The 12,993-nt window shown below is 33.8% G+C and overlaps 1 long non-coding RNA gene across 1 annotated transcript; it reads left to right on the top strand.

Moving 5' to 3' along the window:
• The first annotated feature begins 2,687 nt into the window (after positions 1 to 2,687).
• LOC113751240 lies at positions 2,688 to 7,716 on the top strand. The gene is made up of 3 exons (XR_003464803.1): positions 2,688 to 2,768; positions 6,648 to 6,743; positions 7,647 to 7,716. It is a non-coding gene; the product is annotated as an uncharacterized LOC113751240 (long non-coding RNA).
• Positions 7,717 to 12,993: the final 5,277 nt, after the last annotated feature.

Below are 12,993 nucleotides of genomic sequence, written 5' to 3'. Positions count from 1 at the left end.
GGCGTACGGGCCCGGAAAAGAGGGTTGACCGGTGGACGGGGATTGGCCTGTAGTGGAGTTTTATTTTGGACTTGTTATGACTTGAAAGTTGACGGAGTGTCAACTACCCATTGATCAAGCTGGAATGGAGTCGAGATATGATTACCGTATCCTTATATATGACTGCAAACCTGATATTACTTGGCTAGTTGAAGTACTATTTCCCTGATTTGACTTGTTTGCTCGCTATTTCACTATTACTATGTTATTCCTTGCTTTGTTGGCCAATTTGATATTTGGAACTTCACTGAGTTTCGGCTCACCCTATTAGTTTTGTTTTCCTTACAGGGGTACGAGCGAAGCGTGAGAAGTATAAAGGCTAGCGTAGTCTAGTTACTTTAGACTTTGTTTTTGAATTTTGACTTGTACTCGCGCTATTCCTCGAATGGAACCTTTTGTACTTGGACTGTATACGTTTTGAACTAGTTTAAGTATATCGAGACCTTGTACCCTGTTTTCTATCAATGTATATGATAAGCTTGAATTGGGAATGTTATTTATGGTTCATGGTGGATGTGTATGTTCGTGATTCGCGTGATTCGAGTGAGTGAGTCCTGGCGAGAGCTGGGCAGGCGGTCCGCCGAACCCTCTGGTACGCCTTAGGGGGAGGTGGGGTCGTCACATAAATATATTTATTTATAAATATTTATAAATGTATTATAAATCCATAAATGTATATTTATATAAAAATATAAAAATATAAAATTTATAATTTATAATTTATAATTTATAATTTATACATTTATACATTTATATAATATTCATTTATAATTTATACATTTATAGTAATATACACTTAGACATTTATAAATATATTTATATTATGTATTATATATAATATAATACATTTATAATACATTTATATATTTTTTAGTGAATATATAAATATATTTATTTATAAATATTTATAAATGTATTATAAATGCATAAATGTATGTAAAAATAAAATTATAAAAATACCCAAAAATATGTTTTAAAAATACCTCTAAAAATAATCCAAAAAACATCTACAGTAAAAGTTTTTCATATAGTTTTTGAAAAACAACCTAAAAAACAACTAATCCAAACGGACATGCATTTCAAAAACGAAATGCTACAGTGCTGTTTTTGAAAAACAACCCCAAAAACAGCTAATCCAAACGGAGCCATAGTTTTAGCATTATTTCCGGTTCCCATCATTCAAACAGGTTCTGAGAAAAGGGCTCCCAAGTAGGTGTTTTACTATTTTGAAAGGGCCAATCATGGTTTACTCTAGTAGCAATAAGGAATTTTACAGGGTTGAGAATATGAATCTTTAGACAATATGATCAAGGTGGTTTTATGCGCCCCAGTACTTTCGCATCATTTGAGCACTAAAATTGTTAAGTTTTCATATCACATAACTAACCGCTGGAGAAAAATCCTGAGAAAAACTCTTTATGGATCCTGTCCATAAGCAAATATTGAGGAAAGAAAGACAGATGAGGCTTGAATAACCATTTCCATCACACGTTTTATGTGGGAGAGAGATACTAGTATTTTCTTCTCTTCTGAGGTCCATTTCTGCTTGCTTAAATTCTCTGTTGCACTTTCTCTTTTACTGTGGTCCTGACCAAATTCAAAGGAGTGATCGAATTTTGAGCACGCCAGCTTGCAGGCGTACTAATGCAACTATTTTACGAACACGCACTACAATAATCTGGTGTTATGAGAATAGAGTCTACCAGCCTCCAGCTTTCAGGTTCCAATTCCTCATGGCAATCCCTTCATTAAACTCGTCTTCCTGCATTGCAGGTGGTGATGTACCAAAATTGTTTATTGAAGAAAAAGAAGATGACAGTGACACTACAACAAAAATGACCTTTCCTGACATGTCTATAAGGACACTTGCTGGTTTATGTCATTATAGCACTCCTATTATGGCACTTATTAGCAATTCAATAATATATACTCTAATTTTTTTTATTTTATCAGATATAAAAATAATAATGTACCTTTAGACTACCTAACATGACACTTGAAAAAATGTGAGATGTACCAAAAAAAAAAAAAGAAAGACACAAAACATCATCTTTTGATTTTGGCGGAAGATGCATTTGCTCTAAAACACTCAAAATTTTCATTCTACCGGCCAAAACACTTGGTCAAAGCACTTGCTCAAAATTTTCATTTTCCAGCTCCACCATTTCCAGCCCCCCCTCCCCCTCTCTCTGTGGAGGTGTTGGGTGTACTGCTCAGGCCAAGAATAGGCATTCAAATGGACAAGGTCGCTGGCCTGTTAAATCTGCTAGCTTCATTTTGGATTTGCTCAAGAATGCTGAAAGCAATGCAGAGGTTTGTCTATGTAGGTGAAAGGCTTGGATCTGGATTCACTTTTCATTTCTCACATTCAAGTGAATCAAGCACATAAACAAAGACGCCGCTACAAGATGAGATTCGTCTCACTACTTTTTTGTTAAACAGGGTTCTGTGTTGGCAAGAACTCTTTGGGGTTTTTAGGAATCTCTCTGCTGATCCCTCAGAGGATTTTTCTCCCCAACCCTTATGTTCGGAGCCCCTCATGCCTCTAGCCTCATTGTCAAAACCTAGGCTTTGTTGCTCTCTTTTGGCATTTGGGCTTTGGGGTTGGAGATGGAGGTCTTGTGGTCTAGTAGTGTTGGAAGGAAAGCCTTCTGAGCTCTGCAATGGTGGCTTTGTTGGCTGAGATTTCAACTTCGGTTGTAAAGTCTCTGTCTTGCCTACTTTTAGTGGTAAATTCCAACAACTCTCTCTCTCTCTCTCTCTATTTTATTGCAGATTTTTTTCCTTTTTTTTATGTATAAACATATTTTCTTTATGGGTTCTGTTTGTGGTCAATTTTCATTGACTTTGTGCAAAGATTGAATTTTTTTATGTAAATTTGTTAAACAGGGTTCTGTGTTGATCTTTGTGTTGAGTAATGTTTTAATTTTTGATAGTGGTATGATGTTTTTATTCTACTTTTTGTTTCTTACAAGATCTTAAATGTTTTTATGCGGTTTTGGATAATGTCAGGGTGTTTCAAGCTTCTGATCAGAAGATTTTGAATGAAAAAATTTGGCCCTTTTTAGAAAGTAAACTTTTGTAGTATAGATATTTATACTGGGTATTGAGATGTGTATTCTGCTGTCGGTGATAATTTTGTTTTCCTTTTGACTACAAAGTGGAAACATATGTATTCTGGGTTTGGGTTTGGGAACTTGGGTGAAGCGGCACAAATTTTCATCTGTTTGTTCTCTTCTGGGGCTTTTGCATTGCTGGTATTGGTCAACTGATACCTTAGTTAAATACTCCTGGAGGGCTTTGCTAATGCAAAATTCTTATTGATATCCAGTTAATCTTCGTTGTCTTCAAGTTGAAAATAAAATAGTCATTTTGATATAGGATATATGCACCATCTGTCGTATCAGTACAAGGTAGATGGCACTGGGATTTAATTGGTGCAATTTTGCTGATGTTTCTCTATGCATCTTGATTACGAGCCAGTATACTTTTCTTTCGTGACTTTATTCATCAAGGATTTGTATAACCATAGGCCAGTAGTTTACTTAGAGTGATTGGGGGAAACTTTTCATCTATAGGACATTAGCCTTCTATGGTCCCAACTCCCAAGCATCAAGACACTTGCGTAATGATTGCTACTTAGCATTGAATGACTGTTAATCTCGTAAATTGTATTGATTTGCTTTGGCCCTTGATTAACTTTACATGTTTCAGATATCTAAATCCTTTCTTATTATCATTCTGTGACTGGCTTTGAAGCCCTCAGGGTAGGAAGAAAGCTTCAACAATTGAGGTAGTTATTTGGCCATGTTAAGTAGTAGGTCCGGTGACTTTTACAAACATAAATTTATTAGGTGATTGTTGGGTTATGGCTAGCTCATGTTTGAGGAGCTAAACATGTCAAAGTGCTTGTGCCTAATAACAGGTTATATAATCTTTATGTAACACACATCATTGTAAAAAAAGTTTGTTCAGAGGTTATATAAAAGGGTTAATTCCACTTTGTCCCCCCAAACTTTGGACGATTATCCACTTAAGTCCCTAAACTTCAAAATGGGACACTTAAATCTATAAACTTATAAATACCTCCCACTTAAATCCCTGAACTTATAAAATGGGACACTTTAATCCCTAAACCCTCATAAAATGGGACACTTCGACCACCAACGGCATTCAGGATTTGTTAACAATTTTCCTTAAGTGGGAGGTATTTATAAGTTTAAGGATTTAAGTGTCCCATTTTGAAGTTTAGGAACTTTAAGTGGGTAATCGTCCAAAATTTGGGGGGACAAAGTGGAATTAACCCTATATAAAATTTTGGGGAACTTCCTACCCCCTCACTACTTGAGGTGAACTACTGTAGCAAATCTGCAGAGGATTCTGCTAAAGAACTTGGAGAGAAAATTGAAGGTCTGAAGGTTGTCACGAGAAGTGATATTTAGGTGAAAATATCATCAAAGATTCTGGATTTCTAATTTCTATGTGCACCAATGAGTTGGAAGTTAGAAATAAGTCTTGTTACTGATTTTCTACTGTTAGTGGTATACTATTCTTTGTACTTTAGAATTTTATCAGTCTTTCCCCTTTCACCTTTTCTTTAGCATTACATGCTATGTCGTAATTTTTGGTTGTATAACAGGCTCCTGGACTCTGCACAATGAAAGCTTGCAGTTCCTTTTGCATTGTGGATATTGTCCTTGCATTTTGTGATGATGGTAATCCCATGCAATGTGCATGATGTCATTAATTCCATTCTAGAGTGTATTGACGGGTATTTTACATATGTACAAGTTAAAAAACCGAATTACACCCATTCATTGCAAGTATACAGGTCAACTAGTAGTTTAGGGTATATATCGGGTCGATCCCACAGGGAAGAGTGAACAATTACCGGTATTACTAAAGCTTCTCTATTATTTAGACTATCAATGAATTATAACAAATTTAACCCACTGAAATATATAACAAAATAATCTACTACATCTAGGTTAGTTATGGTGTAATTTCCTTATGCATTTGAATCCTACTTTCGTAGTGAATCAATTATACTTATAACTAATCCATACCTATTCTCATGGTTATGAAATTAGCTACAAGTTCATTTTTCAGTGAAATTACATGAAATGATGAAACACCTCTACACTTCCTATGTTTAACACTTCTTGAACTAGTGTTAAATCTCAATTTTCATTGCATAAATAACACCTTGGATAATCACAATTAATGGTACCAGATTAATCATGATTTAAAGAGCCAAAGTGCTAAATAACTTGCTCAAATCATAGCAATCAAATAACCAAATAATAAACACTAACAATTATAGAAAGTTTAACCAAACCTAAGGCATAAACTTTAGAAACACATAATAAACACAAAATCCAGAACTTATATATTAACTAAACTTGGAATCAAATACAAAAGATAAAGATTTGCAAGGAATACAACCCTTGTCACATGAGCTTTCTTCCTTGCCTTCTTCATCCTTTATCTTCTTCTTCATCTAGCTAATAACAAGAATGGATGAACTATCTTACTCTATACTAAGCTAAACTAACACTAGGAAGATGAAAAGAGCTACATTTCTGCAACTTCAAGCTTCTCCCGTATGTCTTCTCTCTTCCATTTTGCAATGAATTTGGCTATTTGAAGATGAAAGTTGGTCAAGAAATGAGGCCTCCACCTTCCTTTTACAGCTGGGAATGTTTCTCACATGTCTAGCATCACTTGTGAGTTGGTGGAGGTGAAATTGAGTTTTACGCGTATATAGCAGCCTTTTCTGACCACAATCCGGCCAGGAATCCCGCCACAAATCCGGCCAAATTTCGGCTGGATTGCTACAGTGACCATTTGGTCACTTCTGGTTCAATTTTCAGCTCTGCTCTGATTTTGCATCAACTTCCACTGAACTTTTCTTGATGATAAAAGCTGATTTAGCTCCTGACCAAAACATGAAACGTTTAGCCCTTTGAATTAGCTTTCCAATGCATCAAGAATCACCTCATTTGGATCTGTGTGGGCTGAGAAATGACCGAAATACCCTTGCCTGCTCATTGCCCTATGTCAGCTTCGACCAGATAAAATTGGCTACTATACTTTGGCTTTTTGACTAGGAAAACCTTCAAACTGGATTCAGATGTCTTCACCAAAGTTGTAGATCTATCTCTTATCTTTAAATTGGTTCAAAAATCATCTTAATCCGATCACTGTACCTCAAGTTATAGCCAAAATACGAAAATGTGTCAAAACTGTAAAAATGCACAAAATCCCACTAAAAAGTGATAAAAACCTCATTTAATCACTTAAAAGCATTTTTCACCAATTATAGCCAAAATGATTCATTTTCTTCCAATAATATAACTAAAGTGACTAAAAATAATATAAAATATCATACATTTATTACGTAAATTAGTCACTTATCATGTATTACTACTTCTGGTCCTGTTTGAGCACTGAGGGTGTTTAATTTCTTGACAAAAGGAAGCAGACCAACCGTATACGAGGACTAAATTTCTGGATATGACTTTCAGTTTATATAATAGATTATTATTTCAACTTACACGTAGGTTGAACTTTCTGCTGATTTTTTCTTAACTGTATATGTGAAGCAGAAATTGAAGACGCGTGTGGTGAGGAAAAATGTAAATCCTGAGTGGAATGAAGACCGTACACTGTCAATTGCAGATCCAAGCATCCCAATCAAGCTAGTAAGTATCATACTTTTTTTTAAGCTTATTATAGTGGTGCTTTTTGAATAAGGTGCAGTTATGAACTGTAAAGTTTTTTGCCTTTTTGGAAATTGAGAAACATTAGGTTCATTCTCAATACAAAATGAATTGTATGACGAGAGTTGTTGCACCACTGATGCTCAAGTAGGAACAAAGTCTTCTGTTTGAAATAACTTATGTTGGATTAGTGTTTGCAATCCTTGAAAAGTTTAGTTTCTTGTTGCGAAGGCTGAAAAATAAAATCTACATTATGTTCTGCGAAGGATTAAGGCATATTGATCATTGATTGACTCTATCCCCAGATGCATAGCTCCAGTTAGATAATTGGGTTCCTGTCATCTGTGTGGTCAAGGTCCAAATTTTTGTTGATGCATTATTTACTTAATTTTCTTACCATGTTAAAGCTAATTCAATCAGCATAGATACTTAGCCTCGCTCTTAATGGTGTGCAATGCAACAAGTTTTTGACAAGGATACGTTCAGTCTTGATGACAAAATGGGAGATGACAAAAGGATTAGGCATTCATTTTCTATCTATCTAAATTTGCTTCATACTCGTGTACAGAATTTTGCTTCTTGGCTTTTACTTTATTAGATGTTTACTTTCATTCCCAATAAAGCTGTCTGATAATTAAAAAAAAAAGGAAGTGGAGCCCGGACATTAGATTATTCTCATCAAGTGGAATCTAGGAATGTCTGTCACAAATAATTATTTGGCTCTCCAGCTATAACTTTAGAGTTGCTTGCAACTTTAGCATGACTTTGATTCTTGTACTTGTTGGATCTTTGATTCCTATTTTTGAAGCTTCGTTTCTGCTTGTAGCTCAAACTAAAATATTTATGGTTAGGTCTATTTCTTATACCAAAGTACTTTGTGCACAGGTGGTACCAACTAAAGATTGATGGTGTCTTTGTGGTTATGACTGAAGGCTCTCATTTGGTTGGAAAGTTTGAAAGCTATTACAAGTTCTTTCAACTTTTTATATTAGAAGAGTCTTTTACTTTAATTTTAGCTAGTGGCATTGTTTAACATTGCTATTCTACTTTAAACAACTTTTTCGATTAGTATGTTAGTACTTGTTGTTGACTTTTAGTTCAATAAATGATATTTGAGCATTGATTTTTGCTTTTAAATTACTACATGCATTCTGTTCTTTGGGATAATTTTATAAGTCCTTTGTGTATCTGATTGACGGACTGTATAGCAGGGAGCACAACCAAATTGCTTCTTTATTTAAAAAAAAAAAGAAAAAACTCTTGGCAGTTAAAAGTGTCCGCATAGCTCAACAACTTCGACAATATCCTGACACTTTTGATTGTCAGGAAAAGAAATTTTTGTTGGCAGATGGAATGTTATAACAGGATAATTTTCCTGATACTTTGAATAGTACGAGCCTATCCCCACATTGGAAGGGACAACACTCGTCCGAGGTGTGAGGAAAGGTAAAGTGTCAGTTTAGATAATCTATACTGACATCTTTAAATGCCGTTAAAGGTCATTTTTGTTGTAGTGTGACCAAATCCTCCAAAGGTATTTGCATATGGTCTCTGTGCTTCCTAGGGAAAGAGGTTGGTTAAGTGAGCACATTCACTTGTACCAAGGTTTTTGGTAGTCCACGGGAGTTCTCAAGGGACTCCTAATTCTCCAGAAACATTTTCGGGCACAACCAAGTGACATTCTCCTGGCCACATATCCCAAATCGGTAACAACCTGGTTAAAGGCACTTCTTTTCACCATAACAAATCGTACATGTATCAATCATCCCGATCAAAATCCTTTGCTAACGGCAAACCCCCATGAATTGGTTCCCATGCTGGAATCATATGCCGCAGCGAATCCTGTCAACCCAAAGCCACCCAATTCTCTCATTGAAGGAAATTAAACCAAACTATTTTAGTATTAGTTTCCTAATACGTTTTATTTGTTTAGTTTCCATATTAGATTAGGGAATCTTGAGTCAGTTTCCAAATAATTTTTTGTTTATAATTGTATTTGTTTCAGGAAAATTTAGAATCTATAAATACTACCAGTCTAATAGGTTATTAATTGAAGTAGAGAGTTGAGTCGAGTCTAGAGATTAGACTTGAGAGAAAATCTCATAATTGAGATTTGTGAATTGTCATGAGTGAAAGGCTACGACTTACTATTTGTCACTATTAAGTTTTGAGTAAAATAAATTATTGAGTATTTGTTCTCCTCCTCTTCCCACATATTTTTATATGTGTTAGAATTGCTTCCGCTATGTGCGCGGGAATTTTTCATGCCAGCAAGTGGTAGAGCTCTAGGCTTTGATCTTGAGGCTTGTTCTTGAAATTAAAGTATGGATCCGCATTATTTACAACATTGTCCTGTTTTTATCTTTGATGGTAAAAATAATTTTGAGACTTGGAGATCAATGATGAAGGATTTTTTCAAGGACATTGGAGTTTGGAATATTATCCAAAAGGGATTCACGAAACCTATAGCAGGTATAGAGTTATCAAACGATGCAGTTCAACAATTAAAGAGGAATAGACAGTTGAATTACAAGGCACTCTACTATCTCAGTATCGAAGTTCAGTTACATGTAGTGAAAAAATTCGTACATGTAAAGATAGCAAAGGAGGCTTGGAACTTTTTAATAAATTCCTGTGATCATGGTGGAGAAGAAATTTGCGACGAGGAAGAAGAAAAAGAAATTTTTGATGAGGTAAAGAAAGAACAAATTGTAGCAATTGTGGATACACATGAAGATGAAGAAATTGTGATTGAAGAAGAATTTTTGCAAGTGGTTGAGAAAGAAAGTGAAATCATTGATCAAATTAATGATGTGATTGAAGATCATGCTAATAGAGAAATTGTTAACTTTATCGAGGTTGATGAATTTTTTGAAGAGAAAAATCAAGTGATGGACTTGGTTGAAATCAATTGTGAAGTGGACAAATTAATTGAAAATTGTGATACTGCTAAAGTTGATGCAATTGTTAGTGTGAAAAAAATAAAGGAAAAACATGGTGATGTTAAAAACATTGATAGCATCAACTATGATTTTCTAGTTTTGGGAGATTTTATTGGTGATATGAATGAATTAAATTATGAAGTATCAAATGGAGTATGGGTGAATATGTTTGAATTTTTTGACAAGAGTGATCAAGTCAAGAAGTTGTTTGAGAAGTACAAGTTATGTCCACTACCATGTGTGAAGATGAAATTGAACGTCAATTGTAAGTTAGAACTCCACGTCATTTATACCATGACTGAATTTTTCATGGACATTCAAGCCCATGATGGCATTGGAGATGACAACATTAAGAGCTTGGTTTAAGGGAGGCAATGAAGGAAATTAAACCAAACTATTTTAGTATTAGTTTCCTAATACATTTTATTTGTTTAGTTTCCATATTAGATTAGGAAATCTCGAGTCAGTTTCCATTGGTTTACAACTGTATTTGTTTTAGGAAGATTTAGAGTCTATAAATACTACTAGTCTAGTAGATTATTAATCGAAGAGAAGTGGAGAGTTGAGTTGAATCTAGAGATTAAACTTGAGAGAAAATCTCATAATTGAGATTTGTGAATTGTCGTGAGCGAAAGGCAACGACTTAATATTTGTTACTATTAAGTTTTGAGTTAAATAAATTATTGAGTATTTGTTCTCCTCTTCCCGCATATTTTTATATGTGTCAAAATTGCTTCCGCCCTGTGCACAGGGATTTTTCGTGCTAACACTCATGCACACTCACATTCCTTACTCCTCTTTACCAGAATCTACAAAATCTTCAGGCTGCCATAGTGTTTATGTTTATCGACACCCAAAGGATGTGTTAGTGTTCATGTTGGCACTTTGTAAACAAGCTGAAACCTGAAGCAGTGCCACGAATTTCATTAGCAGAGGCATTTGAAAACTTCTCTAAGGGTGTTTCACCATATGGACCATACGGGAATCATGTGTTGGGGTATTGGAAAGCAAGTATAGAATCGCCTGAAAGAATATTCTTTATTAGATATGAAGACTTGAAGAAAGAGCCTTGTTTCCATACAAAGAGATTAGCAGAATTGTTGGGGCTGCCTTTCTCAACAGACAAAGAAGGTGAAAGCCTGGTAAGTAAATGGGTAGATCTCTGTAGTTTTAAGAATCTGAGCAACCTGGATGTGAATAAAACAGGATCACACTCAGGGTTCGGTTTCCGGTCATAGAAAACAAGATCTTTTTCATGGAAGGTCAGGTTGATGATTCCCAAAACTATCTTGAAATCATTTGGATCAAGTTACTGAAGAAAGGTTTAAGAAATTTCATTTGACGGTGTTTTCCTCTAAGGATGATGAGAAGTCAGAGGGGTCTATAGCCATGCGATTTTAGACGGAAAATTGTGCATGTACGTAATTGTCCAATACTGCTGTCTCCTGTTGCAGCTACTGATGTCTTAGATAAGGGAACAAAAGCCAAAAGCCAAAAAAAAAATTGGAAAAATGTTGAACGTGAGAATGTCATTTTAAATTAGGATGAGAGCAAAGCTACAAGAAGAGTCAAAATGTTGCTCGTGATGTTCAAGGTGTTAGGTGTTTGAGTTTATTTCTACGGGTATCATGGATTTTGGTCAATGATTTGAATGACATTAATGAAAGTATATTTTAAACGAACATACGTCAAATGGTATTATTCTGTTATCTCATATCCCCTTCTCCACCATTATCTCTAATCAAAATAACAGATTGAAATACTACCATTTTCAACAGACAAATGTTAATTTAATACTTTGAGTTGCATATTAACTGAAATAAACAGTAGCTAGTAGGGTTAATTGCAACATTCACCCAAATTTGTACCACCTAAACAATGAGTTTTAGCGCCTTGAACAAGAAGGGGGGATAAAGGCATTTCAGAATCACAATTTATAGGAGTAACTTGAACTAGCCCTTCTGCCCTTGATGATGTTTCTCACATGGTTTCGTAGTACTAATGTCACCTTGTCACCGTCCCTTCTAGGAAACAAGGTTTTTTGAGGTAGGTATTTTGAGATAGGATGATGGCTCAAGATGTTCAGGATTTACCTTTATTTGTGTTTCATTGATGAGGGAAAACAAACTGTTCTGAAAATAACATGGCTGTCCACAGAATTAAAGACAACATTCGGTACAAATTTAATCTATAGAAAAGAGAGTCGAAATCTACTTCTTGGTTTCATTATCAGCAAATGGTTGGATGTTACCAATTGTTTGGAAGATAGTGCACTTGTTCACAAGTTGATTGGGGCAAAATAACGTTCAAGCACAGCAATACCAACATCACATTTGATCATTGTTCTACAGGAAAATGGCCATTTTATCCCTTCAACTTTCTTACTTATGTCGATTTCATTCCATAACTTTGTTTTAGCATAATTTAGTTGTAAAATTTAGTCCTACAACTTAAATCCTTTTATGACAGCACCGCCAATTAAAATATTCCCAATCCAAATGTCAAGGGTAATGTAGGAAGTAAAAGTGACGCCCAATATTAAAATGAAGAAAAATAGTTTTTCAATAACTTCTTGGAAAAAAGTGGTTCGCATGTTGGCATCGGATTCGGATTCGGATTCGGAATCATTCATCCTGGATTTGGAATGGAATCAATCATTACAATACATTTGTTTGGTTCAGTGCCAGGAATGTATATCATTACTATAATTGATGTTTGATTCGTAGGCTCTTTGTAAATGGGATATTAGAAATTTTCACTAATTAAATATATTAGTATAAATGTATTAGTAAATTTAGTATAGCTAATTAATAATTTCTATTAGTAAACATGTATAATTATTAGTATAATTGATAATATCAATTATATTACATAGATTAATATACATTATATAATACATATAACTAATAATATCATTATTATAAGTTTGTAACTAATTAAATTAAATATTATATATATAATTAAATATAATTATACAAATGTTATAATATAAATATATAATTATAATTATATAATATATATATAAATATTAATTATACTAATATTTTATATAAATATAATGTATATTACATATTAAATATAGTTATTATTATATATCATTATGTATAAAATAATAATTATTATTATTATATAATTTATTAATATTATATACATGTATATATAATAATTATATGCACATATAATATACATTTATCAATATACAAAAATATTATAAAAATATTATTATATAATATTAATAAATTTATAATATAATTATATTTAACTAAATAATTATAATATAGATTTATATA

Source organism: Coffea eugenioides, chromosome 11 (genome assembly GCF_003713205.1).
Source record: "Coffea eugenioides isolate CCC68of chromosome 11, Ceug_1.0, whole genome shotgun sequence".
Classification (NCBI taxonomy): domain Eukaryota; kingdom Viridiplantae; phylum Streptophyta; class Magnoliopsida; order Gentianales; family Rubiaceae; genus Coffea; species Coffea eugenioides.
The sequence above is the reverse complement of the archived record's forward strand: the minus strand, read 5'-3'. Positions and strand labels throughout refer to the sequence as shown.